The sequence below is a fragment of the Amblyomma americanum genome, unplaced genomic scaffold (genome assembly GCF_052857255.1).
Source record: "Amblyomma americanum isolate KBUSLIRL-KWMA unplaced genomic scaffold, ASM5285725v1 scaffold_58, whole genome shotgun sequence".
NCBI lineage: Eukaryota > Metazoa > Arthropoda > Arachnida > Ixodida > Ixodidae > Amblyomma > Amblyomma americanum.
In genome coordinates, this window is record NW_027526530.1 from 70,204 (window position 1) to 95,099 (window position 24,896).

Genomic DNA, 24,896 nt, shown 5'->3' on the forward strand with positions numbered 1-24,896 from the left:
TCTCCCAGCGCCACGTACGGTCAGCTGCGTTGAGAGCAGGAGAAAAAGAAATACCATGGCCTGCGCAGGGATTGAACCTACGACCTTCGCGTTATTAGCACGACGCTCTAACCAACTGATCTAGCAGGCCAGAACGGTTCACGGAATCAAGGTAACCCACTCCATTCGTCATTCTTCTATCCACACAATACAGTTGAGTGCGCGGCAGAGGTAAAATTGGCTCTCCCAGCGCCACGTACGGTCAGCTGCGTTGAGAGCAGGAGAAAAAGAAATACCATGGCCTGCGCAGGGATTGAACCTACGACCTTCGCGTTATTAGCACGACGCTCTAACCAACTGATCTAGCAGGCCAGAACGGTTCACGGAATCAAGGTAACCCACTCCATTCGTCATTCTTCTATCCACACAATACAGTTGAGTGCGCGGCAGAGGTAAAATTGGCTCTCCCAGCGCCACGTACGGTCAGCTGCGTTGAGAGCAGGAGAAAAAGAAATACCATGGCCTGCGCAGGGATTGAACCTACGACCTTCGCGTTATTAGAACGACGCTCTAACCAACTGAGCTAGCAGGCCAGAACGGTTCACGGAATCAAGGTAACCCACTCCATTCGTCATTCTTCTATCCACACAATACAGTTGAGTGCGCGGCAGAGGTAAAATTGGCTCTCCCAGCGCCACGTGCGGTCAGCTGCGTTGAGAGCAGGAGAAAAAGAAATACCATGGCCTGCGCAGGGATTGAACCTACGACCTTCGCGTTATTAGAACGACGCTCTAACCAACTGAGCTAGCAGGCCAGAACGGTTCACGGAATCAAGGTAACCCACTCCATTCGTCATTCTTCTATCCACACAATACAGTTGAGTGCGCGGCAGAGGTAAAATTGGCTCTCCCAGCGCCACGTGCGGTCAGCTGCGTTGAGAGCAGGAGAAAAAGAAATACCATGGCCTGCGCAGGGATTGAACCTACGACCTTCGCGTTATTAGCACGACTCTCTAACCAACTGAGCTAGCAGACCAGAACGGTTCACGGAATCAAGGTAACCCACTCCATTCGTCATTCTTCTATCCACACAATACAGTTGAGTGCGCGGCAGAGGTAAAATTGGCTCTCCCAGCGCCACGTGCGGTCAGCTGCGTTGAGAGCAGGAGAAAAAGAAATACCATGGCCTGCGCAGGGATTGAACCTACGACCTTCGCGTTATTAGCACGACGCTCTAACCAACTGATCTAGCAGGCCAGAACGGTTCACGGAATCAAGGTAACCCACTCCATTCGTCATTCTTCTATCCACACAATACAGTTGAGTGCGCGGCAGAGGTAAAATTGGCTCTCCCAGCGCCACGTGCGGTCAGCTGCGTTGAGAGCAGGAGAAAAAGAAATACCATGGCCTGCGCAGGGATTGAACCTACGACCTTCGCGTTATTAGCACGACTCTCTAACCAACTGAGCTAGCAGGCCAGAACGGTTCACGGAATCAAGGTAACCCACTCCATTCGTCATTCTTCTATCCACACAATACAGTTGAGTGCGCGGCAGAGGTAAAATTGGCTCTCCCAGCGCCACGTGCGGTCAGCTGCGTTGAGAGCAGGAGAAAAAGAAATACCATGGCCTGCGCAGGGATTGAACCTACGACCTTCGCGTTATTAGCACGACGCTCTAACCAACTGATCTAGCAGGCCAGAACGGTTCACGGAATCAAGGTAACCCACTCCATTCGTCATTCTTCTATCCACACAATACAGTTGAGTGCGCGGCAGAGGTAAAATTGGCTCTCCCAGCGCCACGTGCGGTCAGCTGCGTTGAGAGCAGGAGAAAAAGAAATACCATGGCCTGCGCAGGGATTGAACCTACGACCTTCGCGTTATTAGCACGACTCTCTAACCAACTGAGCTAGCAGGCCAGAACGGTTCACGGAATCAAGGTAACCCACTCCATTCGTCATTCTTCTATCCACACAATACAGTTGAGTGCGCGGCAGAGGTAAAATTGGCTCTCCCAGCGCCACGTGCGGTCAGCTGCGTTGAGAGCAGGAGAAAAAGAAATACCATGGCCTGCGCAGGGATTGAACCTACGACCTTCGCGTTATTAGCACGACTCTCTAACCAACTGAGCTAGCAGGCCAGAACGGTTCACGGAATCAAGGTAACCCACTCCATTCGTCATTCTTCTATCCACACAATACAGTTGAGTGCGCGGCAGAGGTAAAATTGGCTCTCCCAGCGCCACGTGCGGTCAGCTGCGTTGAGAGCAGGAGAAAAAGAAATACCATGGCCTGCGCAGGGATTGAACCTACGACCTTCGCGTTATTAGAACGACGCTCTAACCAACTGAGCTAGCAGGCCAGAACGGTTCACGGAATCAAGGTAACCCACTCCATTCGTCATTCTTCTATCCACACAATACAGTTGAGTGCGCGGCAGAGGTAAAATTGGCTCTCCCAGCGCCACGTGCGGTCAGCTGCGTTGAGAGCAGGAGAAAAAGAAATACCATGGCCTGCGCAGGGATTGAACCTACGACCTTCGCGTTATTAGAACGACGCTCTAACCAACTGAGCTAGCAGGCCAGAACGGTTCACGGAATCAAGGTAACCCACTCCATTCGTCATTCTTCTATCCACACAATACAGTTGAGTGCGCGGCAGAGGTAAAATTGGCTCTCCCAGCGCCACGTGCGGTCAGCTGCGTTGAGAGCAGGAGAAAAAGAAATACCATGGCCTGCGCAGGGATTGAACCTACGACCTTCGCGTTATTAGAACGACGCTCTAACCAACTGAGCTAGCAGGCCAGAACGGTTCACGGAATCAAGGTAACCCACTCCATTCGTCATTCTTCTATCCACACAATACAGTTGAGTGCGCGGCAGAGGTAAAATTGGCTCTCCCAGCGCCACGTGCGGTCAGCTGCGTTGAGAGCAGGAGAAAAAGAAATACCATGGCCTGCGCAGGGATTGAACCTACGACCTTCGCGTTATTAGCACGACTCTCTAACCAACTGAGCTAGCAGGCCAGAACGGTTCACGGAATCAAGGTAACCCACTCCATTCGTCATTCTTCTATCCACACAATACAGTTGAGTGCGCGGCAGAGGTAAAATTGGCTCTCCCAGCGCCACGTGCGGTCAGCTGCGTTGAGAGCAGGAGAAAAAGAAATACCATGGCCTGCGCAGGGATTGAACCTACGACCTTCGCGTTATTAGAACGACGCTCTAACCAACTGAGCTAGCAGGCCAGAACGGTTCACGGAATCAAGGTAACCCACTCCATTCGTCATTCTTCTATCCACACAATACAGTTGAGTGCGCGGCAGAGGTAAAATTGGCTCTCCCAGCGCCACGTGCGGTCAGCTGCGTTGAGAGCAGGAGAAAAAGAAATACCATGGCCTGCGCAGGGATTGAACCTACGACCTTCGCGTTATTAGAACGACGCTCTAACCAACTGAGCTAGCAGGCCAGAACGGTTCACGGAATCAAGGTAACCCACTCCATTCGTCATTCTTCTATCCACACAATACAGTTGAAGTGCGCGGCAGAGGTAAAATTGGCTCTCCCAGCGCCACGTGCGGTCAGCTGCGTTGAGAGCAGGAGAAAAAGAAATACCATGGCCTGCGCAGGGATTGAACCTACGACCTTCGCGTTATTAGAACGACGCTCTAACCAACTGAGCTAGCAGGCCAGAACGGTTCACGGAATCAAGGTAACCCACTCCATTCGTCATTCTTCTATCCACACAATACAGTTGAGTGCGCGGCAGAGGTAAAATTGGCTCTCCCAGCGCCACGTGCGGTCAGCTGCGTTGAGAGCAGGAGAAAAAGAAATACCATGGCCTGCGCAGGGATTGAACCTACGACCTTCGCGTTATTAGCACGACTCTCTAACCAACTGAGCTAGCAGGCCAGAACGGTTCACGGAATCAAGGTAACCCACTCCATTCGTCATTCTTCTATCCACACAATACAGTTGATGTGCGCGGCAGAGGTAAAATTGGCTCTCCCAGCGCCACGTGCGGTCAGCTGCGTTGAGAGCAGGAGAAAAAGAAATACCATGGCCTGCGCAGGGAATGAACCTACGACCTTCGCGTTATTAGCACGACGCTCTAACCAACTGAGCTAGCAGGCACCAGAACGGTTCACGGAATCAAGGTAACCCACTCCATTCGTCATTCTTCTATCCACACAATACAGTTGAGTGCGCGGCAGAGGTAAAATTGGCTCTCCCAGCGCCACGTGCGGTCAGCTGCGTTGAGAGCAGGAGAAAAAGAAATACCATGGCCTGCGCAGGGATTGAACCTACGACCTTCGCGTTATTAGAACGACGCTCTAACCAACTGAGCTAGCAGGCCAGAACGGTTCACGGAATCAAGGTAAACCACTCCATTCGTCATTCTTCTATCCACACAATACAGTTGAGTGCGCGGCAGAGGTAAAATTGGCTCTCCCAGCGCCACGTGCGGTCAGCTGCGTTGAGAGCAGGAGAAAAAGAAATACCATGGCCTGCGCAGGGATTGAACCTACGACCTTCGCGTTATTAGAACGACGCTCTAACCAACTGAGCTAGCAGGCCAGAACGGTTCACGGAATCAAGGTAACCCACTCCATTCGTCATTCTTCTATCCACACAATACAGTTGAGTGCGCGGCAGAGGTAAAATTGGCTCTCCCAGCGCCACGTGCGGTCAGCTGCGTTGAGAGCAGGAGAAAAAGAAATACCATGGCCTGCGCAGGGATTGAACCTACGACCTTCGCGTTATTAGAACGACGCTCTAACCAACTGAGCTAGCAGGCCAGAACGGTTCACGGAATCAAGGTAACCCACTCCATTCGTCATTCTTCTATCCACACAATACAGTTGAGTGCGCGGCAGAGGTAAAATTGGCTCTCCAGCGCCACGTGCGGTCAGCTGCGTTGAGAGCAGGAGAAAAAGAAATACCATGGCCTGCGCAGGGATTGAAACCTACGACCTTCGCGTTATTAGAACGACGCTCTACCAACTGAGCTAGCAGGCCAGAACGGTTCACGGAATCAAGGTAACCCACTCCATTCGTCATTCTTCTATCCACACAATACAGTTGAGTGCGCGGCAGAGGTAAAATTGGCTCTCCAGCGCCACGTGCGGTCAGCTGCGTTGAGAGCAGGAGAAAAAGAAAATACCATGGCCTGCGCAGGGATTGAACCTACGGACCTTCGCGTTATTAGAACGACGCTCTAACCAACTGAGCTAGCAGGCCAGAACGGTTCACGGAATCAAGGTAACCCACTCCATTCGTCATTCTTCTATCCACACAATACAGTTGAGTGCGCGGCAGAGGTAAAATTGGCTCTCCCAGCGCCACGTGCGGTCAGCTGCGTTGAGAGCAGGAGGAAAAAAGAAATACATGGCCTGCGCAGGGATTGAACCTACGACCTTGCCGATATTAGCTACGACTCTCTAACCAACTGAGCTAGCAGGCCAAGGACACGCACGTTCACGAATCAAGGTAACCCACTCGCATTCGTCATTCTTCTATCCACACAATACAGTTGAGTGCGCGGCAGGAGGTAAAATTGGCTCTCCCTAGCGCCACGTGCGGGTCAGCTTGCGTTTGAGAGCAGCTGAGAAAAAGAAATACCATGGCCTGGCGCAGGGATATGAACCTACGACCTTCGCGTTATTAGAACGGACGCTCTAACCAACTGAGCTAGCAGGCCAGAACGGTTCACGGAATCAATGGTAACCCACTCCATCGTTCATTCTTCTATCCACACAATACAGTTGAGTGCGCGGCAGAGGTAAAATTTGGCTCTCCCAGCGCCACGTGCGGGTCAGCTGCCATGGCCTGCGCAGGGATTGAACCTACGACCTTCGCGTTATTAGCACGACGCTCTAACCAACTGAGCTAGCAGGCCAGAACGGTTCACGGAATCAAGGTAACCCACTCCATTCGTCATTCTTCTATCCACACAATACAGTTGAGTGCGCGGCAGAGGTAAAATTGGCTCTCCCAGCGCCACGTACGGTCAGCTGCGTTGAGAGCAGGAGAAAAAGAAATACCATGGCCTGCGCAGGGATTGAACCTACGACCTTCGCGTTATTAGAACGACGCTCTAACCAACTGATCTAGCAGGCCAGAACGGTTCACGGAATCAAGGTAACCCACTCCATTCGTCATTCTTCTATCCACACAATACAGTTGAGTGCGCGGCAGAGGTAAAATTGGCTCTCCCAGCGCCACGTACGGTCAGCTGCGTTGAGAGCAGGAGAAAAAGAAATACCATGGCCTGCGCAGGGATTGAACCTACGACCTTCGCGTTATTAGCACGACGCTCTAACCAACTGATCTAGCAGGCCAGAACGGTTCACGGAATCAAGGTAACCCACTCCATTCGTCATTCTTCTATCCACACAATACAGTTGAGTGCGCGGCAGAGGTAAAATTGGCTCTCCCAGCGCCACGTACGGTCAGCTGCGTTGAGAGCAGGAGAAAAAGAAATACCATGGCCTGCGCAGGGATTGAACCTACGACCTTCGCGTTATTAGCACGACGCTCTAACCAACTGATCTAGCAGGCCAGAACGGTTCACGGAATCAAGGTAACCCACTCCATTCGTCATTCTTCTATCCACACAATACAGTTGAGTGCGCGGCAGAGGTAAAATTGGCTCTCCCAGCGCCACGTGCGGTCAGCTGCGTTGAGAGCAGGAGAAAAAGAAATACCATGGCCTGCGCAGGGATTGAACCTACGACCTTCGCGTTATTAGCACGACGCTCTAACCAACTGATCTAGCAGGCCAGAACGGTTCACGGAATCAAGGTAACCCACTCCATTTGTCATTCTTCTATCCACACAATACAGTTGAGTGCGCGGCAGAGGTAAAATTGGCTCTCCCAGCGCCACGTACGGTCAGCTGCGTTGAGAGCAGGAGAAAAAGAAATACCATGGCCTGCGCAGGGATTGAACCTACGACCTTCGCGTTATTAGCACGACGCTCTAACCAACTGATCTAGCAGGCCAGAACGGTTCACGGAATCAAGGTAACCCACTCCATTCGTCATTCTTCTATCCACACAATACAGTTGAGTGCGCGGCAGAGGTAAAATTGGCTCTCCCAGCGCCACGTACGGTCAGCTGCGTTGAGAGCAGGAGAAAAAGAAATACCATGGCCTGCGCAGGGATTGAACCTACGACCTTCGCGTTATTAGAACGACGCTCTAACCAACTGAGCTAGCAGGCCAGAACGGTTCACGGAATCAAGGTAACCCACTCCATTCGTCATTCTTCTATCCACACAATACAGTTGAGTGCGCGGCAGAGGTAAAATTGGCTCTCCCAGCGCCACGTACGGTCAGCTGCGTTGAGAGCAGGAGAAAAAGAAATACCATGGCCTGCGCAGGGATTGAACCTACGACCTTCGCGTTATTAGCACGACGCTCTAAACAACTGAGCTAGCAGGCCAGAACGGTTCACGGAATCAAGGTAACCCACTCCATTCGTCATTCTTCTATCCACACAATACAGTTGAGTGCGCGGCAGAGGTAAAATTGGCTCTCCCAGCGCCACGTGCGGTCAGCTGCGTTGAGAGCAGGAGAAAAAGAAATACCATGGCCTGCGCAGGGATTGAACCTACGACCTTCGCGTTATTAGCACGACGCTCTAACCAACTGATCTAGCAGGCCAGAACGGTTCACGGAATCAAGGTAACCCACTCCATTCGTCATTCTTCTATCCACACAATACAGTTGAGTGCGCGGCAGAGGTAAAATTGGCTCTCCCAGCGCCACGTACGGTCAGCTGCGTTGAGAGCAGGAGAAAAAGAAATACCATGGCCTGCGCAGGGATTGAACCTACGACCTTCGCGTTATTAGAACGACGCTCTAACCAACTGAGCTAGCAGGCCAGAACGGTTCACGGAATCAAGGTAACCCACTCCATTCGTCATTCTTGTATCCACACAATACAGTTGAGTGCGCGGCAGAGGTAAAATTGGCTCTCCCAGCGCCACGTACGGTCAGCTGCGTTGAGAGCAGGAGAAAAAGAAATACCATGGCCTGCGCAGGGATTGAACCTACGACCTTCGCGTTATTAGCACGACGCTCTAACCAACTGAGCTAGGAGGCCAGAACGGTTCACGGAATCAAGGTAACCCACTCCATTCGTCATTCTTCTATCCACACAATACAGTTGAGTGCGCGGCAGAGGTAAAATTGGCTCTCCCAGCGCCACGTACGGTCAGCTGCGTTGAGAGCAGGAGAAAAAGAAATACCATGGCCTGCGCAGGGATTGAACCTACGACCTTCGCGTTATTAGCACGACGCTCTAACCAACTGATCTAGCAGGCCAGAACGGTTCACGGAATCAAGGTAACCCACTCCATTCGTCATTCTTCTATCCACACAATACAGTTGAGTGCGCGGCAGAGGTAAAATTGGCTCTCCCAGCGCCACGTGCGGTCAGCTGCGTTGAGAGCAGGAGAAAAAGAAATACCATGGCCTGCGCAGGGATTGAACCTACGACCTTCGCGTTATTAGAACGACGCTCTAACCAACTGATCTAGCAGGCCAGAACGGTTCACGGAATCAAGGTAACCCACTCCATTCGTCATTCTTCTATCCACACAATACAGTTGAGTGCGCGGCAGAGGTAAAATTGGCTCTCCCAGCGCCACGTGCGGTCAGCTGCGTTGAGAGCAGGAGAAAAAGAAATACCATGGCCTGCGCAGGGATTGAACCTACGACCTTCGCGTTATTAGAACGACGCTCTAACCAACTGATCTAGCAGGCCAGAACGGTTCACGGAATCAAGGTAACCCACTCCATTCGTCATTCTTCTATCCACACAATACAGTTGAGTGCGCGGCAGAGGTAAAATTGGCTCTCCCAGCGCCACGTACGGTCAGCTGCGTTGAGAGCAGGAGAAAAAGAAATACCATGGCCTGCGCAGGGATTGAACCTACGACCTTCGCGTTATTAGAACGACGCTCTAACCAACTGATCTAGCAGGCCAGAACGGTTCACGGAATCAAGGTAACCCACTCCATTCGTCATTCTTCTATCCACACAATACAGTTGAGTGCGCGGCAGAGGTAAAATTGGCTCTCCCAGCGCCACGTGCGGTCAGCTGCGTTGAGAGCAGGAGAAAAAGAAATACCATGGCCTGCGCAGGGATTGAACCTACGACCTTCGCGTTATTAGAACGACGCTCTAACCAACTGATCTAGCAGGCCAGAACGGTTCACGGAATCAAGGTAACCCACTCCATTCGTCATTCTTCTATCCACACAATACAGTTGAGTGCGCGGCAGAGGTAAAATTGGCTCTCCCAGCGCCACGTACGGTCAGCTGCGTTGAGAGCAGGAGAAAAAGAAATACCATGGCCTGCGCAGGGATTGAACCTACGACCTTCGCGTTATTAGAACGACGCTCTAACCAACTGATCTAGCAGGCCAGAACGGTTCACGGAATCAAGGTAACCCACTCCATTCGTCATTCTTCTATCCACACAATACAGTTGAGTGCGCGGCAGAGGTAAAATTGGCTCTCCCAGCGCCACGTACGGTCAGCTGCGTTGAGAGCAGGAGAAAAAGAAATACCATGGCCTGCGCAGGGATTGAACCTACGACCTTCGCGTTATTAGCACGACGCTCTAACCAACTGAGCTAGCAGGCCAGAACGGTTCACGGAATCAAGGTAACCCACTCCATTCGTCATTCTTCTATCCACACAATACAGTTGAGTGCGCGGCAGAGGTAAAATTGGCTCTCCCAGCGCCACGTACGGTCAGCTGCGTTGAGAGCAGGAGAAAAAGAAATACCATGGCCTGCGCAGGGATTGAACCTACGACCTTCGCGTTATTAGCACGACGCTCTAACCAACTGATCTAGCAGGCCAGAACGGTTCACGGAATCAAGGTAACCCACTCCATTCGTCATTCTTCTATCCACACAATACAGTTGAGTGCGCGGCAGAGGTAAAATTGGCTCTCCCAGCGCCACGTGCGGTCAGCTGCGTTGAGAGCAGGAGAAAAAGAAATACCATGGCCTGCGCAGGGATTGAACCTACGACCTTCGCGTTATTAGAACGACGCTCTAACCAACTGATCTAGCAGGCCAGAACGGTTCACGGAATCAAGGTAACCCACTCCATTCGTCATTCTTCTATCCACACAATACAGTTGAGTGCGCGGCAGAGGTAAAATTGGCTCTCCCAGCGCCACGTACGGTCAGCTGCGTTGAGAGCAGGAGAAAAAGAAATACCATGGCCTGCGCAGGGATTGAACCTACGACCTTCGCGTTATTAGCACGACGCTCTCACCAACTGATCTAGCAGGCCAGAACGGTTCACGGAATCAAGGTAACCCATTCCATTCGTCATTCTTCTATCCACACAATACAGTTGAGTGCGCGGCAGAGGTAAAATTGGCTCTCCCAGCGCCACGTGCGGTCAGCTGCGTTGAGAGCAGGAGAAAAAGAAATACCATGGCCTGCGCAGGGATTGAACCTACGACCTTCGCGTTATTAGCACGACGCTCTAACCAACTGATCTAGCAGGCCAGAACGGTTCACGGAATCAAGGTAACCCACTCCATTCGTCATTCTTCTATCCACACAATACAGTTGAGTGCGCGGCAGAGGTAAAATTGGCTCTCCCAGCGCCACGTACGGTCAGCTGCGTTGAGAGCAGGAGAAAAAGAAATACCATGGCCTGCGCAGGGATTGAACCTACGACCTTCGCGTTATTAGAACGACGCTCTAACCAACTGAGCTAGCAGGCCAGAACGGTTCACGGAATCAAGGTAACCCACTCCATTCGTCATTCTTCTATCCACACAATACAGTTGAGTGCGCGGCAGAGGTAAAATTGGCTCTCCCAGCGCCACGTACGGTCAGCTGCGTTGAGAGCAGGAGAAAAAGAAATACCATGGCCTGCGCAGGGATTGAACCTACGACCTTCGCGTTATTAGCACGACGCTCTAACCAACTGAGCTAGCAGGCCAGAACGGTTCACGGAATCAAGGTAACCCACTCCATTCGTCCTTCTTCTATCCACACAATACAGTTGAGTGCGCGGCAGAGGTAAAATTGGCTCTCCCAGCGCCACGTACGGTCAGCTGCGTTGAGAGCAGGAGAAAAAGAAATACCATGGCCTGCGCAGGGATTGAACCTACGACCTTCGCGTTATTAGCACGACGCTCTAACCAACTGAGCTAGCAGGCCAGAACGGTTCACGGAATCAAGGTAACCCACTCCATTCGTCACTCTTCTATCCACACAATACAGTTGAGTGCGCGGCAGAGGTAAAATTGGCTCTCCCAGCGCCACGTACGGTCAGCTGCTTTGACAGCAGGAGAAAAAGAAATACCATGGCCTGCGCAGGGATTTAACCTACGACCTTCGCGTTATTAGCACGACTCTCTAACCAACTGAGCTAGCAGGCCAGAACGGTTCACGGAATCAAGGTAACCCACTCCATTCGTCATTCTTCTATCCACACAATACAGTTGAGTGCGCGGCGGAGGTAAAATTGGCTCTCCCAGCGCCACGTACGGTCAGCTGCGTTGAGAGCAGGAGAAAAAGAAATACCATGGCCTGCGCAGGGATTGAACCACGACCTTCGCGTTATTAGCACGACGCTCTAACCAACTGAGCTAGCAGGCCAGAACGGTTCACGGAATCAAGGTAACCCACTCCATTCGTCCTTCTTCTATCCACACAGTACAGTTGAGTGCGCGGCAGAGGTAAAATTGGCTCTCCCAGCGCCACGTACGGTCAGCTGCGTTGAGAGCAGGAGAAAAAGAAATACCATGGCCTGCGCAGGGATTGAACCACGACCTTCACGTTATTAGCACGACTCTCTAACCAACTGAGCTAGCAGGCCAGAACGGTTCACGGAATCAAGGTAACCGAATCCATTCGTCCTTCTATCCACACAATACAGTTGAGTGCGCGGCAGAGGTAAAATTGGCTCTCCCAGCGCCACGTACGGTCAGCTGCGTTGAGAGCAGGAGAAAAAGAAATACCATGGCCTGCGCAGGGATTGAACCTACGACCTTCGCGTTATTAGCACGACGCTCTAACCAACTGAGCTAGCAGGCCAGAACGGTTCACGGAATCAAGGTAACCCAATCCATTCGTCCTTCTATCCACACAATACAGTTGAGTGCGCGGCAGAGGTAAAATTGGCTCTCCCAGCGCCACGTACGGTCAGCTGCGTTGAGAGCAGGAGAAAAAGAAATACCATGGCCTGCGCAGGGATTGAACCTACGACCTTCGCGTTATTAGCACGACGCTCTAACCAACTGAGCTAGCAGGCCAGAACGGTTCACGGAATCAAGGTAACCCACTCCATTCGTCCTTCTTCTATCCACACAATACAGTTGAGTGCGCGGCAGAGGTAAAATTGGCTCTCCCAGCGCCACGTACGGTCAGCTGCGTTGAGAGCAGGAGAAAAAGAAATACCATGGCCTGCGCAGGGATTGAACCTACGACCTTCGCGTTATTAGCACGACTCTCTAACCAACTGAGCTAGCAGGCCAGAACGGTTCACGGAATCAAGGTAACCCACTCCATTCGTCCTTCTTCTATCCACACAATACAGTTGAGTGCGCGGCAGAGGTAAAATTGGCTCTCCCAGCGCCACGTACGGTCAGCTGCGTTGAGAGCAGGAGAAAAAAGAAATACCATGGCCTGCGCAGGGATTGAACCTACGACCTTCGCGTTATTAGCACGACGCTCTAACCAACTGAGCTAGCAGGCCAGAACGGTTCACGGAATCAAGGTAACCCAATCCATTCGTCCTTCTATCCACACAATACAGTTGAGTGCGCGGCAGAGGTAAAATTGGCTCTCCCAGCGCCACGTACGGTCAGCTGCGTTGAGAGCAGGAGAAAAAGAAATACCATGGCCTGCGCAGGGATTGAACCTACGACCTTCGCGTTATTAGCACGACGCTCTAACCAACTGAGCTAGCAGGCCAGAACGGTTCACGGAATCAAGGTAACCCAATCCATTCGTCCTTCTTTTATCCACACAATACAGTTGAGTGCGCGGGCGAGGTAAAATTGGCTCTCCCAGCGCCACGTACGGTCAGCTGCGTTGAGAGCAGGAGAAAAAGAAATACCATGGCCTGCGCAGGGATTGAACCTACGACCTTCGCGTTATTAGCACGACGCTCTAACCAACTGAGCTAGCAGGCCAGAACGGTTCACGGAATCAAGGTAACCCAATCCATTCGTCCTTCTTCTATCCACACAATACAGTTGAGTGCGCGGCAGAGGTAAAATTGGCTCTCCCAGCGCCACGTACGGTCAGCTGCGTTGAGAGCAGGAGAAAAAGAAATACCATGGCCTGCGCAGGGATTGAACCTACGACTTTCGCGTTATTAGCACGACGCTCTAACCAACTGGAGCTAGCAGGCCAGAACGGTTCACGGAATCAAGGTAACCCAATCCATTCGTCCTTCTTCTATCCACACAATACAGTTGAGTGCGCGGCAGAGGTAAAATTGGCTCTCCCAGCGCCACGTACGGTCAGCTGCGTTGAGAGCAGGAGAAAAAGAAATACCATGGCCTGCGCAGGGATTGAACCTACGACCTTCGCGTTATTAGCACGACGCTCTAACCAACTGAGCTAGCAGGCCAGAACGGTTCACGGAATCAAGGTAACCCAATCCATTCGTCCTTCTTCTATCCACACAATACAGTTGAGTGCGCGGCAGAGGTAAAATTGGCTCTCCCAGCGCCACGTACGGTCAGCTGCGTTGAGAGCAGGAGAAAAAGAAATACCATGGCCTGCGCAGGGATTGAACCTACGACCTTCGCGTTATTAGCACGACGCTCTAACCAACTGAGCTAGCAGGCCAGAACGGTTCACGGAATCAAGGTAACCCAATCCATTCGTCCTTCTTCTATCCACACAATACAGTTGAGTGCGCGGCAGAGGTAAAATTGGCTCTCCCAGCGCCACGTACGGTCAGCTGCGTTGAGAGCAGGAGAAAAAGAAATACCATGGCCTGCGCAGGGATTGAACCTACGACCTTCGCGTTATTAGCACGACGCTCTAACCAACTGAGCTAGCAGGCCAGAACGGTTCACGGAATCAAGGTAACCCAATCCATTCGTCCTTCTTTCTATCCACACAATACAGTTGAGTGCGCGGCAGAGGTAAAATTGGCTCTCCCAGCGCCACGTACGGTCAGCTGCGTTGAGAGCAGGAGAAAAACAAATACCATGGCCTGCGCAGGGATTGAACCTACGACTTTCGCGTTATTAGCACGACGCTCTAACCAACTGAGCTAGCAGGCCAGAACGGTTCACGGAATCAAGGTAACCCACTCCATTCGTCATTCTTCTATCCACACAATACAGTTGAGTGCGCGGCAGAGGTAAAATTGGCTCTCCCAGCGCCACGTACGGTCAGCTGCGTTGAGAGCAGGAGAAAAAGAAATACCATGGCCTGCGCAGGGATTGAACCTACGACCTTCGCGTTATTAGCACGACGCTCTAACCAACTGAGCTAGCAGGCCAGAACGGTTCACGGAATCAAGGTAACCCACTCCATTCGTCATTCTTCTATCCACACAATACAGTTGAGTGCGCGTCAGAGGTAAAATTGGCTCTCCCAACGCCACGTACGGTCAGCTGCGTTGAGAGCAGGAGAAAAAGAAATACCATGGCCTGCGCAGGGATTGAACCTACGACCTTCGCGTTATTAGCACGACACTCTAACCAACTGAGCTAGCAGGCCAGAACGGTTCACGGAATCAAGGTAACCCACTCCATTCGTCATTCTTCTATCCACACAATACAGTTGAGTGCGCGGCAGAGGTAAAATTGGCTCTCCCAGCGCCACGTACGGTCAGCTGCGTTGAGAGCAGGAGAAAAAGAAATACCATGGCCTGCGCAGGGATTGAACCTACGACCTTCGCGTTATTAGCACGACGCTCTAACCAACTGAGCTAGCAGGCCAGAACGGTTCACGGAATCAAGGTAACCCACTCCATTCGTCATTCTTCTATCCACACAATACAGTTGAGTGCGCGGCAGAGGTAAAATTGGCTCTCCCAGCGCCACGTACGGTCAGCTGCGTTGAGAGCAGGAGAAAAAGAAATACCATGGCCTGCGCAGGGATTGAACCTACGACCTTCACGTTATTAGCACGAAGCTCTAACCAACTGAGCTAGCAGGCCAGAACGGTTCACGGAATCAAGGTAACCCACTCCATTCGTCCTTCTTCTATCCACACAATACAGTTGAGTGCGCGGCAGAGGTAAAATTGGCTCTCCCAGCGCCACGTACGGTCAGCTGCGTTGAGAGCAGGAGAAAAAGAAATACCATGGCCTGCGCAGGGATTGAACCTACGACCTTCGCGTTATTAGCACGACGCTCTAACCAACTGAGCTAGCAGGCCAGAACGGTTCACGGAATCAAGGTAACCCACTCCATTCGTCCTTCTTCTATCCACAGAATACAGTTGAGTGCGCGGCAGAGGTAAAATTGGCTCTCCCAGCGCCACGTACGGTCAGCTGCGTTGAGAGCAGGAGAAAAAGAAATACCATGGCCTGCACAGGGATTGAACCTACGACCTTCGCGTTATTAGCACGAAGCTCTAACCAACTGAGCTAGCAGGCCAGAACGGTTCACGGAATCAAGGTAACCCACTCCATTCGTCCTTCTTCTATCCACACAATACAGTTGAGTGCGCGGCAGAGGTAAAATTGGCTCTCCCAGCGCCACGTACGGTCAGCTGCGTTGAGAGCAGGAGAAAAAGAAATACCATGGCCTGCGCAGGGATTGAACCTACGACCTTCGCGTTATTAGCACGACGCTCTAACCAACTGAGCTAGCAGGCCAGAACGGTTCACGGAATCAAGGTAACCCAATCCATTCGTCCTTCTTCTATCCACACAATACAGTTGAGTGCGCGGCAGAGGTAAAATTGGCTCTCCCAGCGCCACGTACGGTCAGCTGCGTTGAGAGCAGGAGAAAAAGAAATACCATGGCCTGCGCAGGGATTGAACCTACGACCTTCGCGTTATTAGCACGACGCTCTAACCAACTGAGCTAGCAGGCCAGAACGGTTCACGGAATCAAGGTAACCCAATCCATTCGTCCTTCTTTTATCCACACAATACAGTTGAGTGCGCGGCAGAGGTAAAATTGGCTCTCCCAGCGCCACGTACGGTCAGCTGCGTTGAGAGCAGGAGAAAAAGAAATACCATGGCCTGCGCAGGGATTGAACCTACGACCTTCGCGTTATTAGCACGACGCTCTAACCAACTGAGCTAGCAGGCCAGAACGGTTCACGGAATCAAGGTAACCCAATCCATTCGTCCTTCTTCTATCCACACAATACAGTTGAGTGCGCGGCAGAGGTAAAATTGGCTCTCCCAGCGCCACGTACGGTCAGCTGCGTTGAGAGCAGGAGAAAAAGAAATACCATGGCCTGCGCAGGGCTTGAACCTACGACCTTCGCGTTATTAGCACGACGCTCTAACCAACTGAGCTAGCAGGCCAGAACGGTTCACGGAATCAAGGTAACCCACTCCATTCGTCCTTCTTCTATCCACACAATACAGTTGAGTGCGCGGCAGAGGTAAAATTGGCTCTCCCAGCGCCACGTACGGTCAGCTGCGTTGAGAGCAGGAGAAAAAGAAATACCATGGCCTGCGCAGGGATTGAACCTACGACTTTCGCGTTATTAGCACGACGCTCTAACCAACTGAGCTAGCAGGCCAGAACGGTTCACGGAATCAAGGTAACCCACTCCATTCGTCATTCTTCTATCCACACAATACAGTTGAGTGCGCGGCAGAGGTAAAATTGGCTCTCCCAGCGCCACGTACGGTCAGCTGCGTTGAGAGCAGGAGAAAAAGAAATACCATGGCCTGCGCAGGGATTGAACCTACGACCTTCGCGTTATTAGCACGACGCTCTAACCAACTGAGCTAGCAGGCCAGAACGGTTCAGGGAATCAAGGTAACCCACTCCATTCGTCTTTCTTCTATCCACACAATACAGTTGAGTGCGCGTCAGAGGTAAAATTGGCTCTCCCAGCGCCACGTACGGTCAGCTGCGTTGAGAGCAGGAGAAAAAGAAATACCATGGCCTGCGCAGGGCTTGAACCTACGACCTTCGCGTTATTAGCACGACGCTCTAACCAACTGAGCTAGCAGGCCAGAACGGTTCACGGAATCAAGGTAACCCACTCCATTCGTCATTCTTCTATCCACACAATACAGTTGAGTGCGCGGCAGAGGTAAAATTGGCTCTCCCAGCGCCACGTACGGTCAGCTGCGTTGAGAGCAGGAGAAAAAGAAATACCATGGCCTGCGCAGGGATTGAACCTACGACCTTCGCGTTATTAGCACGACGCTCTAACCAACTGAGCTAGCAGGCCAGAACGGTTCACGGAATCAAGGTAACCCACTCCATTCGTCATTCTTCTATCCACACAATACAGTTGAGTGCGCGGCAGAGGTAAAATTGGCTCTCCCAGCGCCACGTACGGTCAGCTGCGTTGAGAGCAGGAGAAAAAGAAATACCATGGCCTGCGCAGGGATTGAACCTACGACCTTCGCGTTATTAGCACGACGCTCTAACCAACTGAGCTAGCAGGCCAGAACGGTTCACGGAATCAAGGTAACCCACTCCATTCGTCATTCTTCTATCCACACAATACAGTTGAGTGCGCGGCAGAGGTAAAATTGGCTCTCCCAGCGCCACGTACGGTCAGCTGCGTTGAGAGCAGGAGAAAAAGAAATACCATGGCCTGCGCAGGGATTGAACCTACGACCTTCGCGTTATTAGCACGACGCTCTAACCAACTGAGCTAGCAGGCCAGAACGGTTCACGGAATCAAGGTAACCCACTCCATTCGTCATTCTTCTATCCACACAATACAGTTGAGTGCGCGGCAGAGGCAAAATTGGCTCTCCCAGCGCCACGTACGGTCAGCTGCGTTGAGAGCAGGAGAAAAAGAAATACCATGGCGTGCGCAGGGATTGAACCTACGACCTTCGCGTTATTAGCACGACGCTCTAACCAACTGAGCTAGCAGGCCAGAACGGTTCACGGAATCAAGGTAACCCACTCCATTCGTCCTTCTTCTATCCACACAATACAGATGAGTGCGCGGCAGAGGTAAAATTGGCTCTCCCAGCGCCACGTACGGTCAGCTGCGTTGAGAGCAGGAGAAAAAGAAATACCATGGCCTGCGCAGGGATTGAACCTACGACCTTCGCGTTATTAGCACGACGCTCTAACCAACTGAGCTAGCAGGCCAGAACGGTTCACGGAATCAAGGTAACCCACTCCATTCGTCCTTCTTCTATCCACACAATACAGTTGAGTGCGAGGCAGAGGTAAAATTGGCTCTCCCAGCGCCACGTACGGTCAGCTGCGTTGAGAGCAGGAGAAAAAGAAATACCATGGCCTGCGCAGGGATTGAACCTACGACCTTCGCGTTATTAGCACGACGCTCTAACCAACTGAGCTAGCAGGCCAGAACGGGTTCACGGAATCAAGGTAACCCACTCCATTCGTCCTTCTTCTATCCACACAATACAGTTGAGTGCGCGGCAGAGGTAAAATTGGCTCTCCCAGCGCCACGTACGGTCAGCTGCGTTGAGAGCAGGAGAAAAAGAAATACCATGGCCTGCGCAGGGATTGAACCTACGACCTTCGCGTTATTAGCACGACGCTCTAACCAACTGAGCTAGCAGGCCAGAACGGTTCACGGAATGAAGGTAACCCACTCCATTCGTCATTCTTCTATCCACACAATACAGTTGAGTGCGCGGCAGAGGTAAAATTGGCTCTCCCAGCGCCACGTACGGTCAGCTGCGTTGAGAGCAGGAGAAAAAGAAATACCATGGCCTGCGCAGGGATTGAACCTACGACCTTCGCGTTATTAGCACGACGCTCTAACCAACTGAGCTAGCAGGCCAGAACGGTTCACGGAATCAAGGTAACCCACTCCATTCGTCATTCTTCTATCCACACAATACAGTTGAGTGCGCGGCAGAGGTAAAATTGGCTCTCCCAGCGCCACGTACGGTCAGCTGCGTTGAGAGCAGGAGAAAAAGAAATACCATGGCCTGCGCAGGGATTGAACCTACGACCTTCGCGTTATTAGCACGACGCTCTAACCAACTGAGCTAGCAGGCCAGAACGGTTCACGGAATCAAGGTAACCCACTCCATTCGTCATTCTTCTATCCACACAATACAGCTGAGTGCGCGGCAGAGGTAAAATTGGCTCTCCCAGCGCCACGTGCGGTCAGCTGCGTTGAGAGCAGGAGAAAAAGAAATACCATTGCCTGCGCAGGGATTGAACCTACGACCTTCGCGTTATTAGCACGACGCTCTAACCAACTGAGCTAGCAGGCCAGAACGGTTCACGGAATCAAGGTAACCCACTCCATTCGTCATTCTTCTATCCACACAATACAGTTGAGTGCGCGGCAGAGGTAAAATTGGCTCTCCCAGCGCCACGTACGGTCAGCTGCGTTGAGAGCAGGAGAAAAAGAAATACCATGGCCTGCGCAGGGATTGAACCTACGACCTTCGCGTTATTAGCACGACGCTCTAACCAACTGAGCTAGCAGGCCAGAACGGTTCACGGAATCAAGGTAACCCACTCCATTCGTCATTCTTCTATCCACACAATACAGTTGAGTGCGCGGCAGAGGTAAAATTGGCTCTCCCAGCGCCACGTACGGTCAGCTGCGTTGAGAGCAGGAGAAAAAGAAATACCATGGCCTGCGCAGGGATTGAACCTACGACCTTCGCGTTATTAGCACGACGCTCTAACCAACTGAGCTAGCAGGCCAGAACGGTTCACGGAATCAAGGTAACCCACTCCATTCGTCATTCTTCTATCCACACAATACAGTTGAGTGCGCGGCAGAGGTAAAATTGGCTCTCCCAGCGCCACGTACGGTCAGCTGCGTTGAGAGCAGGAGAAAAAGAAATACCATGGCCTGCGCAGGGATTGAACCTACGACCTTCGCGTTATTAGCACGACGCTCTAACCAACTGAGCTAGCAGCCCAGAACGGTTCACGGAATCAAGGAAACCCACTCCATTCGTCATTCTTCTATCCACACAATACAGTTGAGTGCGCGGCAGAGGTAAAATTGGCTCTCCCAGCGCCACGTACGGTCAGCTGCGTTGAGAGCAGGAGAAAAAGAAATACCATGGCCTGCGCAGGGATTGAACCTACGACCTTCGCGTTATTAGCACGACGCTCTAACCAACTGAGCTAGCAGGCCAGAACGGTTCACGGAATCAAGGTAACCCACTCCATTCGTCATTCTTCTATCCACACAATACAGTTGAGTGCGCGGCAGAGGTAAAATTGGCTCTCCCAGCGCCACGTACGGTCAGCTGCGTTGAGAGCAGGAGAAAAAGAAATACCATGGCCTGCGCAGGGATTGAACCTACGACCTTCGCGTTATTAGCACGACGCTCTAACCAACTGAGCTAGCAGCCCAGAACGGTTCACGGAATCAAGGAAACCCACTCCATTCGTCATTCTTCTATCCACACAATACAGTTGAGTGCGCGGCAGAGGTAAAATTGGCTCTCCCAGCGCCACGTACGGTCAGCTGCGTTGAGAGCAGGAGAAAAAGAAATACCATGGCCTGCGCAGGGATTGAACCTACGACCTTCGCGTTATTAGCACGACGCTCTAACCAACTGAGCTAGCAGCCCAGAACGGTTCACGGAATCAAGGAAACCCACTCCTTTCGTCATTCTTCTATCCACACAATACAGTTGAGTGCGCGGCAGAGGTAAAATTGGCTCTCCCAGCGCCACGTACGGTCAGCTGCGTTGAGAGCAGGAGAAAAAGAAATACCATGGCCTGCGCAGGGATTGAACCTACGACCTTCGCGTTATTAGCACGACGCTCTAACCAACTGAGCTAGCAGGCCAGAAACGGTTCACGGAATCAAGGTAACCCACTCCATTCGTCATTCTTCTATCCACACAATACAGTTGAGTGCGCGGCAGAGGTAAAATTGGCTCTCCCAGCGCCACGTACGGTCAGCTGCGTTGAGAGCAGGAGAAAAAGAAATACCATGGCCTGCGCAGGGATTGAACCTACGACCTTCGCGTTATTAGCACGACGCTCTAACCAACTGAGCTAGCAGGCCAGAACGGTTCACGGAATCAAGGTAACCCACTCCATTCGTCATTCTTCTATCCACACAATACAGTTGAGTGCGCGGCAGAGGTAAAATTGGCTCTCCCAGCGCCACTTGCGGTCAGCTGCGTTGAGAGCAGGAGAAAAAGAAATACCATGGCCTGCGCAGGGATTGAACCTACGACCTTCGCGTTATTAGCACGACACTCTAACCAACTGAGCTAGCAGGCCAGAACGGTTCACGGAATCAAGGTAACCCACTCCATTCGTCATTCTTCTATCCACACAATACAGTTGAGTGCGCGGCAGAGGTAAAATTGGCTCTCCCAGCGCCACGTACGGTCAGCTGCGTTGAGAGCAGGAGAAAAAGAAATACCATGGCCTGCGCAGGGATTGAACCTACGACCTTCGCGTTATTAGCACGACGCTCTAACCAACTGAGCTAGCAGCCCAGAACGGTTCACGGAATCAAGGAAACCCACTCCATTCGTCATTCTTCTATCCACACAATACAGTTGAGTGCGCGGCAGAGGTAAAATTGGCTCTCCCAGCGCCTCGTACGGTCAGCTGCGTTGAGAGCAGGAGAAAAAGAAATACCATGGCCTGCGCAAGGGATTGAACCTACGACCTTCGCGTTATTAGCACGACACTCTAACCAACTGAGCTAGCAGGCCAGAACGGTTCACGGAATCAAGGTAACCCACTCCATTCGTCATTCTTCTATCCACACAATACAGTTGAGTGCGCGGCAGAGGTAAAATTGGCTCTCCCAGCGCCACGTACGGTCAGCTGCGTTGAGAGCAGGAGAAAAAGAAATACCATGGCCTGCGCAGGGATTGAACCTACGACCTTCGCGTTATCAGCACGACGCTCTAACCAACTGAGCTAGCAGGCCAGAACGGTTCACGGAATCAAGGTAACCCACTCCATTCGTCATTCTTCTATCCACACAATACAGTTGAGTGCGCGGCAGAGGTAAAATTGGCTCTCCCAGCGCCACGTACGGTCAGCTGCGTTGAGAGCAGGAGAAAAAGAAATACCATGGCCTGCGCAGGGATTGAGCCTACGACCTCCGCGTTATTAGCACGACGCTCTAACCAACTGAGCTAGCAGGCCAGAACGGATCACGGAATCAAGGTAACCCACTCCATTCGTCATTCTTCTATCCACACAATACAGTTGAGTGCGCGGCAGAGGTAAAATTGGCTCTCCCAGCGCCACGTACGGTCAGCTGCGTTGAGAGCAGGAGAAAAAGAAATACCATGGCCTGCGCAGGGATTGAACCTACGACCTTCGCGTTATTAGCACGACGCTCTAACCAACTGAGCTAGCAGGCCAGAACGGTTCACGCAATCAAGGTAACCCACTCCATTCGTCATTCTTCTATCCACACAATACAGTTGAGTGCGCGGCAGAGGTAAAATTGGCTCTCCCAGCGCCACGTGCGGTCAGCTGCGTTGAGAGCAGGAGAAAAAGAAATACCATGGCCTGCGCAGGGATTGAACCTACGACCTTCGCGTTATTAGCACGACGCTCTAACCAACTGAGCTAGCAGGCCAGAACGGTTCACGGAATCAAGGTAACCCACTCCATTCGTCATTCTTCTATCCACACAATACAGTTGAGTGCGCGGCAGAGGTAAAATTGGCTCTCCCAGCGCCACGTACGGTCAGCTGCGTTGAGAGCAGGAGAAAAAGAAATACCATGGCCTGCGCAGGGATTGAACCTACGACCTTCGCGTTATTAGCACGACGCTCTAACCAACTGAGCTAGCAGGCCAGAACGGTTCACGGAATCAAGGTAACCCACTCCATTCGTCATTCTTCTATCCACACAATACAGTTGAGTGCGCGGCAGAGGTAAAATTGGCTCTCCCAGCGCCACGTGCGGTCAGCTGCGTTGAGAGCAGGAGAAAAAGAAATACCATGGCCTGCGCAGGGATTGAACCTACGACCTTCGCGTTATTAGCACGACGCTCTAACCAACTGAGCTAGCAGGCCAGAACGGTTCACGGAATCAAGGTAACCCACTCCATTCGTCATTCTTCGATCCACACAATACAGTTGAGTGCGCGGCAGAGGTAAAATTGGCTCTCCCAGCGCCACGTGCGGTCAGCTGCGTTGAGAGCAGGAGAAAAAGAAATACCATGGCTTGCGCAGGGATTGAACCTACGACCTTCGCGTTATTAGCACGACGCTCTAACCAACTGAGCTAGCAGGCCAGAACGGTTCACGCAATCAAGGTAACCCACTCCATTCGTCATTCTTCTATCCACACAATACAGTTGAGTGCGCGGCAGAGGTAAAATTGGCTCTCCCAGCGCCACGTGCGGTCAGCTGCGTTGAGAGCAGGATAAAAAGAAATACCATGGCCTGCGCAGGGATTGAACCTACGACCTTCGCGTTATTAGCACGACGCTCTAACCAACTGAGCTAGCAGGCCAGAACGGTTCACGGAATCAAGGTAACCCACTCCATTCGTCATTCTTCTATCCACACAATACAGTTGAGTGCGCGGCAGAGGTAAAATTGGCTCTCCCAGCGCCACGTACGGTCAGCTGCGTTGAGAGCAGGAGAAAAAGAAATACCATGGCCTGCGCAGGGATTGAACCTACGACCTTCGCGTTATTAGCACGACGCTCTAACCAACTGAGCTAGCAGGCCAGAACGGTTCACGGAATCAAGGTAACCCACTCCATTCGTCATTCTTCTATCCACACAATACAGTTGAGTGCGCGGCAGAGGTAAAATTGGCTCTCCCAGCGCCACGTACGGTCAGCTGCGTTGAGAGCAGGAGAAAAAGAAATACCATGGCCTGCGCAGGGATTGAGCCTACGACCTCCGCGTTATTAGCACGACGCTCTAACCAACTGAGCTAGCAGGCCAGAACGGATCACGGAATCAAGGTAACCCACTCCATTCGTCATTCTTCTATCCACACAATACAGTTGAGTGCGCGGCAGAGGTAAAATTGGCTCTCCCAGCGCCACGTACGGTCAGCTGCGTTGAGAGCAGGAGAAAAAGAAATACCATGGCCTGCGCAGGGATTGAACCTACGACCTTCGCGTTATTAGCACGACGCTCTAACCAACTGAGCTAGCAGGCCAGAACGGTTCACGGAATCAAGGTAACCCACTCCATTCGTCATTCTTCTATCCACACAATACAGTTGAGTGCGCGGCAGAGGTAAAATTGGCTCTCCCAGCGCCACGTGCGGTCAGCTGCGTTGAGAGCAGGAGAAAAAGAAATACCATGGCCTGCGCAGGGATTGAACCTACGACCTTCGCGTTATTAGCACGACGCTCTAACCAACTGAGCTAGCAGGCCAGAACGGTTCACGGAATCAAGGTAACCCACTCCATTCGTCATTCTTCGATCCACACAATACAGTTGAGTGCGCGGCAGAGGTAAAATTGGTTCTCCCAGCGCCACGTGCGGTCAGCTGCGTTGAGAGCAGGAGAAAAAGAAATACCATGGCCTGCGCAGGGATTGAACCTACGACCTTCGCGTTATTAGCACGACGCTCTAACCAACTGAGCTAGCAGGCCAGAACGGTTCACGCAATCAAGGTAACCCACTCCATTCGTCATTCTTCTATCCACACAATACAGTTGAGTGCGCGGCAGAGGTAAAATTGGCTCTCCCAGCGCCACGTGCGGTCAGCTGCGTTGAGAGCAGGAGAAAAAGAAATACCATGGCCTGCGCAGGGATTGAACCTACGACCTTCGCGTTATTAGCACGACGCTCTAACCAACTGAGCTAGCAGGCCAGAACGGTTCACGGAATCAA

The 24,896-nt window shown here is 52.0% G+C and overlaps 51 non-coding genes across 51 annotated transcripts; all 51 read right to left on the minus strand.

Annotated features, from left to right (window-relative positions):
- Positions 1-5,801: 5,801 nt before the first annotated feature.
- On the minus strand, positions 5,802-5,875 carry TRNAI-AAU (transfer RNA isoleucine (anticodon AAU)). Its single transcript has one exon. It is a non-coding gene; the product is annotated as a tRNA-Ile (tRNA).
- A 3,683-nt stretch (positions 5,876-9,558) lies between these two features.
- Positions 9,559-9,632, minus strand: TRNAI-AAU (transfer RNA isoleucine (anticodon AAU)). Its single transcript has one exon. It is a non-coding gene; the product is annotated as a tRNA-Ile (tRNA).
- Positions 9,633-10,884: 1,252 nt separating this feature from the next.
- TRNAI-AAU (transfer RNA isoleucine (anticodon AAU)) lies at positions 10,885-10,958 on the minus strand. Its single transcript has one exon. It is a non-coding gene; the product is annotated as a tRNA-Ile (tRNA).
- A 147-nt stretch (positions 10,959-11,105) lies between these two features.
- Positions 11,106-11,179, minus strand: TRNAI-AAU (transfer RNA isoleucine (anticodon AAU)). The gene has a single exon. It is a non-coding gene; the product is annotated as a tRNA-Ile (tRNA).
- Positions 11,180-11,984: 805 nt separating this feature from the next.
- Positions 11,985-12,058, minus strand: TRNAI-AAU (transfer RNA isoleucine (anticodon AAU)). Its single transcript has one exon. It is a non-coding gene; the product is annotated as a tRNA-Ile (tRNA).
- Positions 12,059-12,202: 144 nt separating this feature from the next.
- Positions 12,203-12,276, minus strand: TRNAI-AAU (transfer RNA isoleucine (anticodon AAU)). The gene has a single exon. It is a non-coding gene; the product is annotated as a tRNA-Ile (tRNA).
- A 369-nt stretch (positions 12,277-12,645) lies between these two features.
- TRNAI-AAU (transfer RNA isoleucine (anticodon AAU)) lies at positions 12,646-12,719 on the minus strand. Its single transcript has one exon. It is a non-coding gene; the product is annotated as a tRNA-Ile (tRNA).
- Positions 12,720-12,863: 144 nt separating this feature from the next.
- Positions 12,864-12,937, minus strand: TRNAI-AAU (transfer RNA isoleucine (anticodon AAU)). The gene has a single exon. It is a non-coding gene; the product is annotated as a tRNA-Ile (tRNA).
- A 147-nt stretch (positions 12,938-13,084) lies between these two features.
- TRNAI-AAU (transfer RNA isoleucine (anticodon AAU)) lies at positions 13,085-13,158 on the minus strand. Its single transcript has one exon. It is a non-coding gene; the product is annotated as a tRNA-Ile (tRNA).
- A 369-nt stretch (positions 13,159-13,527) lies between these two features.
- On the minus strand, positions 13,528-13,601 carry TRNAI-AAU (transfer RNA isoleucine (anticodon AAU)). The gene has a single exon. It is a non-coding gene; the product is annotated as a tRNA-Ile (tRNA).
- A 147-nt stretch (positions 13,602-13,748) lies between these two features.
- Positions 13,749-13,822, minus strand: TRNAI-AAU (transfer RNA isoleucine (anticodon AAU)). Its single transcript has one exon. It is a non-coding gene; the product is annotated as a tRNA-Ile (tRNA).
- A 147-nt stretch (positions 13,823-13,969) lies between these two features.
- On the minus strand, positions 13,970-14,043 carry TRNAI-AAU (transfer RNA isoleucine (anticodon AAU)). Its single transcript has one exon. It is a non-coding gene; the product is annotated as a tRNA-Ile (tRNA).
- Positions 14,044-14,191: 148 nt separating this feature from the next.
- TRNAI-AAU (transfer RNA isoleucine (anticodon AAU)) lies at positions 14,192-14,265 on the minus strand. The gene has a single exon. It is a non-coding gene; the product is annotated as a tRNA-Ile (tRNA).
- Positions 14,266-14,412: 147 nt separating this feature from the next.
- Positions 14,413-14,486, minus strand: TRNAI-AAU (transfer RNA isoleucine (anticodon AAU)). The gene has a single exon. It is a non-coding gene; the product is annotated as a tRNA-Ile (tRNA).
- A 147-nt stretch (positions 14,487-14,633) lies between these two features.
- TRNAI-AAU (transfer RNA isoleucine (anticodon AAU)) lies at positions 14,634-14,707 on the minus strand. The gene has a single exon. It is a non-coding gene; the product is annotated as a tRNA-Ile (tRNA).
- A 147-nt stretch (positions 14,708-14,854) lies between these two features.
- Positions 14,855-14,928, minus strand: TRNAI-AAU (transfer RNA isoleucine (anticodon AAU)). Its single transcript has one exon. It is a non-coding gene; the product is annotated as a tRNA-Ile (tRNA).
- Positions 14,929-15,296: 368 nt separating this feature from the next.
- TRNAI-AAU (transfer RNA isoleucine (anticodon AAU)) lies at positions 15,297-15,370 on the minus strand. Its single transcript has one exon. It is a non-coding gene; the product is annotated as a tRNA-Ile (tRNA).
- Positions 15,371-15,517: 147 nt separating this feature from the next.
- TRNAI-AAU (transfer RNA isoleucine (anticodon AAU)) lies at positions 15,518-15,591 on the minus strand. Its single transcript has one exon. It is a non-coding gene; the product is annotated as a tRNA-Ile (tRNA).
- A 147-nt stretch (positions 15,592-15,738) lies between these two features.
- Positions 15,739-15,812, minus strand: TRNAI-AAU (transfer RNA isoleucine (anticodon AAU)). Its single transcript has one exon. It is a non-coding gene; the product is annotated as a tRNA-Ile (tRNA).
- A 147-nt stretch (positions 15,813-15,959) lies between these two features.
- On the minus strand, positions 15,960-16,033 carry TRNAI-AAU (transfer RNA isoleucine (anticodon AAU)). The gene has a single exon. It is a non-coding gene; the product is annotated as a tRNA-Ile (tRNA).
- A 147-nt stretch (positions 16,034-16,180) lies between these two features.
- TRNAI-AAU (transfer RNA isoleucine (anticodon AAU)) lies at positions 16,181-16,254 on the minus strand. Its single transcript has one exon. It is a non-coding gene; the product is annotated as a tRNA-Ile (tRNA).
- Positions 16,255-16,401: 147 nt separating this feature from the next.
- TRNAI-AAU (transfer RNA isoleucine (anticodon AAU)) lies at positions 16,402-16,475 on the minus strand. The gene has a single exon. It is a non-coding gene; the product is annotated as a tRNA-Ile (tRNA).
- A 147-nt stretch (positions 16,476-16,622) lies between these two features.
- TRNAI-AAU (transfer RNA isoleucine (anticodon AAU)) lies at positions 16,623-16,696 on the minus strand. Its single transcript has one exon. It is a non-coding gene; the product is annotated as a tRNA-Ile (tRNA).
- A 147-nt stretch (positions 16,697-16,843) lies between these two features.
- On the minus strand, positions 16,844-16,917 carry TRNAI-AAU (transfer RNA isoleucine (anticodon AAU)). The gene has a single exon. It is a non-coding gene; the product is annotated as a tRNA-Ile (tRNA).
- A 147-nt stretch (positions 16,918-17,064) lies between these two features.
- On the minus strand, positions 17,065-17,138 carry TRNAI-AAU (transfer RNA isoleucine (anticodon AAU)). The gene has a single exon. It is a non-coding gene; the product is annotated as a tRNA-Ile (tRNA).
- Positions 17,139-17,285: 147 nt separating this feature from the next.
- Positions 17,286-17,359, minus strand: TRNAI-AAU (transfer RNA isoleucine (anticodon AAU)). The gene has a single exon. It is a non-coding gene; the product is annotated as a tRNA-Ile (tRNA).
- A 147-nt stretch (positions 17,360-17,506) lies between these two features.
- On the minus strand, positions 17,507-17,580 carry TRNAI-AAU (transfer RNA isoleucine (anticodon AAU)). Its single transcript has one exon. It is a non-coding gene; the product is annotated as a tRNA-Ile (tRNA).
- A 147-nt stretch (positions 17,581-17,727) lies between these two features.
- Positions 17,728-17,801, minus strand: TRNAI-AAU (transfer RNA isoleucine (anticodon AAU)). The gene has a single exon. It is a non-coding gene; the product is annotated as a tRNA-Ile (tRNA).
- A 368-nt stretch (positions 17,802-18,169) lies between these two features.
- On the minus strand, positions 18,170-18,243 carry TRNAI-AAU (transfer RNA isoleucine (anticodon AAU)). The gene has a single exon. It is a non-coding gene; the product is annotated as a tRNA-Ile (tRNA).
- A 147-nt stretch (positions 18,244-18,390) lies between these two features.
- TRNAI-AAU (transfer RNA isoleucine (anticodon AAU)) lies at positions 18,391-18,464 on the minus strand. The gene has a single exon. It is a non-coding gene; the product is annotated as a tRNA-Ile (tRNA).
- A 148-nt stretch (positions 18,465-18,612) lies between these two features.
- Positions 18,613-18,686, minus strand: TRNAI-AAU (transfer RNA isoleucine (anticodon AAU)). The gene has a single exon. It is a non-coding gene; the product is annotated as a tRNA-Ile (tRNA).
- A 147-nt stretch (positions 18,687-18,833) lies between these two features.
- TRNAI-AAU (transfer RNA isoleucine (anticodon AAU)) lies at positions 18,834-18,907 on the minus strand. The gene has a single exon. It is a non-coding gene; the product is annotated as a tRNA-Ile (tRNA).
- A 147-nt stretch (positions 18,908-19,054) lies between these two features.
- TRNAI-AAU (transfer RNA isoleucine (anticodon AAU)) lies at positions 19,055-19,128 on the minus strand. The gene has a single exon. It is a non-coding gene; the product is annotated as a tRNA-Ile (tRNA).
- Positions 19,129-19,496: 368 nt separating this feature from the next.
- On the minus strand, positions 19,497-19,570 carry TRNAI-AAU (transfer RNA isoleucine (anticodon AAU)). Its single transcript has one exon. It is a non-coding gene; the product is annotated as a tRNA-Ile (tRNA).
- A 147-nt stretch (positions 19,571-19,717) lies between these two features.
- Positions 19,718-19,791, minus strand: TRNAI-AAU (transfer RNA isoleucine (anticodon AAU)). The gene has a single exon. It is a non-coding gene; the product is annotated as a tRNA-Ile (tRNA).
- Positions 19,792-20,159: 368 nt separating this feature from the next.
- Positions 20,160-20,233, minus strand: TRNAI-AAU (transfer RNA isoleucine (anticodon AAU)). Its single transcript has one exon. It is a non-coding gene; the product is annotated as a tRNA-Ile (tRNA).
- A 589-nt stretch (positions 20,234-20,822) lies between these two features.
- On the minus strand, positions 20,823-20,896 carry TRNAI-AAU (transfer RNA isoleucine (anticodon AAU)). The gene has a single exon. It is a non-coding gene; the product is annotated as a tRNA-Ile (tRNA).
- Positions 20,897-21,044: 148 nt separating this feature from the next.
- Positions 21,045-21,118, minus strand: TRNAI-AAU (transfer RNA isoleucine (anticodon AAU)). Its single transcript has one exon. It is a non-coding gene; the product is annotated as a tRNA-Ile (tRNA).
- Positions 21,119-21,265: 147 nt separating this feature from the next.
- Positions 21,266-21,339, minus strand: TRNAI-AAU (transfer RNA isoleucine (anticodon AAU)). Its single transcript has one exon. It is a non-coding gene; the product is annotated as a tRNA-Ile (tRNA).
- Positions 21,340-21,929: 590 nt separating this feature from the next.
- TRNAI-GAU (transfer RNA isoleucine (anticodon GAU)) lies at positions 21,930-22,003 on the minus strand. Its single transcript has one exon. It is a non-coding gene; the product is annotated as a tRNA-Ile (tRNA).
- A 368-nt stretch (positions 22,004-22,371) lies between these two features.
- Positions 22,372-22,445, minus strand: TRNAI-AAU (transfer RNA isoleucine (anticodon AAU)). The gene has a single exon. It is a non-coding gene; the product is annotated as a tRNA-Ile (tRNA).
- A 147-nt stretch (positions 22,446-22,592) lies between these two features.
- TRNAI-AAU (transfer RNA isoleucine (anticodon AAU)) lies at positions 22,593-22,666 on the minus strand. The gene has a single exon. It is a non-coding gene; the product is annotated as a tRNA-Ile (tRNA).
- Positions 22,667-22,813: 147 nt separating this feature from the next.
- On the minus strand, positions 22,814-22,887 carry TRNAI-AAU (transfer RNA isoleucine (anticodon AAU)). Its single transcript has one exon. It is a non-coding gene; the product is annotated as a tRNA-Ile (tRNA).
- A 147-nt stretch (positions 22,888-23,034) lies between these two features.
- On the minus strand, positions 23,035-23,108 carry TRNAI-AAU (transfer RNA isoleucine (anticodon AAU)). The gene has a single exon. It is a non-coding gene; the product is annotated as a tRNA-Ile (tRNA).
- A 147-nt stretch (positions 23,109-23,255) lies between these two features.
- Positions 23,256-23,329, minus strand: TRNAI-AAU (transfer RNA isoleucine (anticodon AAU)). The gene has a single exon. It is a non-coding gene; the product is annotated as a tRNA-Ile (tRNA).
- A 147-nt stretch (positions 23,330-23,476) lies between these two features.
- Positions 23,477-23,550, minus strand: TRNAI-AAU (transfer RNA isoleucine (anticodon AAU)). The gene has a single exon. It is a non-coding gene; the product is annotated as a tRNA-Ile (tRNA).
- Positions 23,551-23,697: 147 nt separating this feature from the next.
- Positions 23,698-23,771, minus strand: TRNAI-AAU (transfer RNA isoleucine (anticodon AAU)). The gene has a single exon. It is a non-coding gene; the product is annotated as a tRNA-Ile (tRNA).
- Positions 23,772-24,139: 368 nt separating this feature from the next.
- On the minus strand, positions 24,140-24,213 carry TRNAI-AAU (transfer RNA isoleucine (anticodon AAU)). Its single transcript has one exon. It is a non-coding gene; the product is annotated as a tRNA-Ile (tRNA).
- Positions 24,214-24,360: 147 nt separating this feature from the next.
- Positions 24,361-24,434, minus strand: TRNAI-AAU (transfer RNA isoleucine (anticodon AAU)). The gene has a single exon. It is a non-coding gene; the product is annotated as a tRNA-Ile (tRNA).
- A 147-nt stretch (positions 24,435-24,581) lies between these two features.
- TRNAI-AAU (transfer RNA isoleucine (anticodon AAU)) lies at positions 24,582-24,655 on the minus strand. Its single transcript has one exon. It is a non-coding gene; the product is annotated as a tRNA-Ile (tRNA).
- A 147-nt stretch (positions 24,656-24,802) lies between these two features.
- TRNAI-AAU (transfer RNA isoleucine (anticodon AAU)) lies at positions 24,803-24,876 on the minus strand. The gene has a single exon. It is a non-coding gene; the product is annotated as a tRNA-Ile (tRNA).
- Positions 24,877-24,896: the final 20 nt, after the last annotated feature.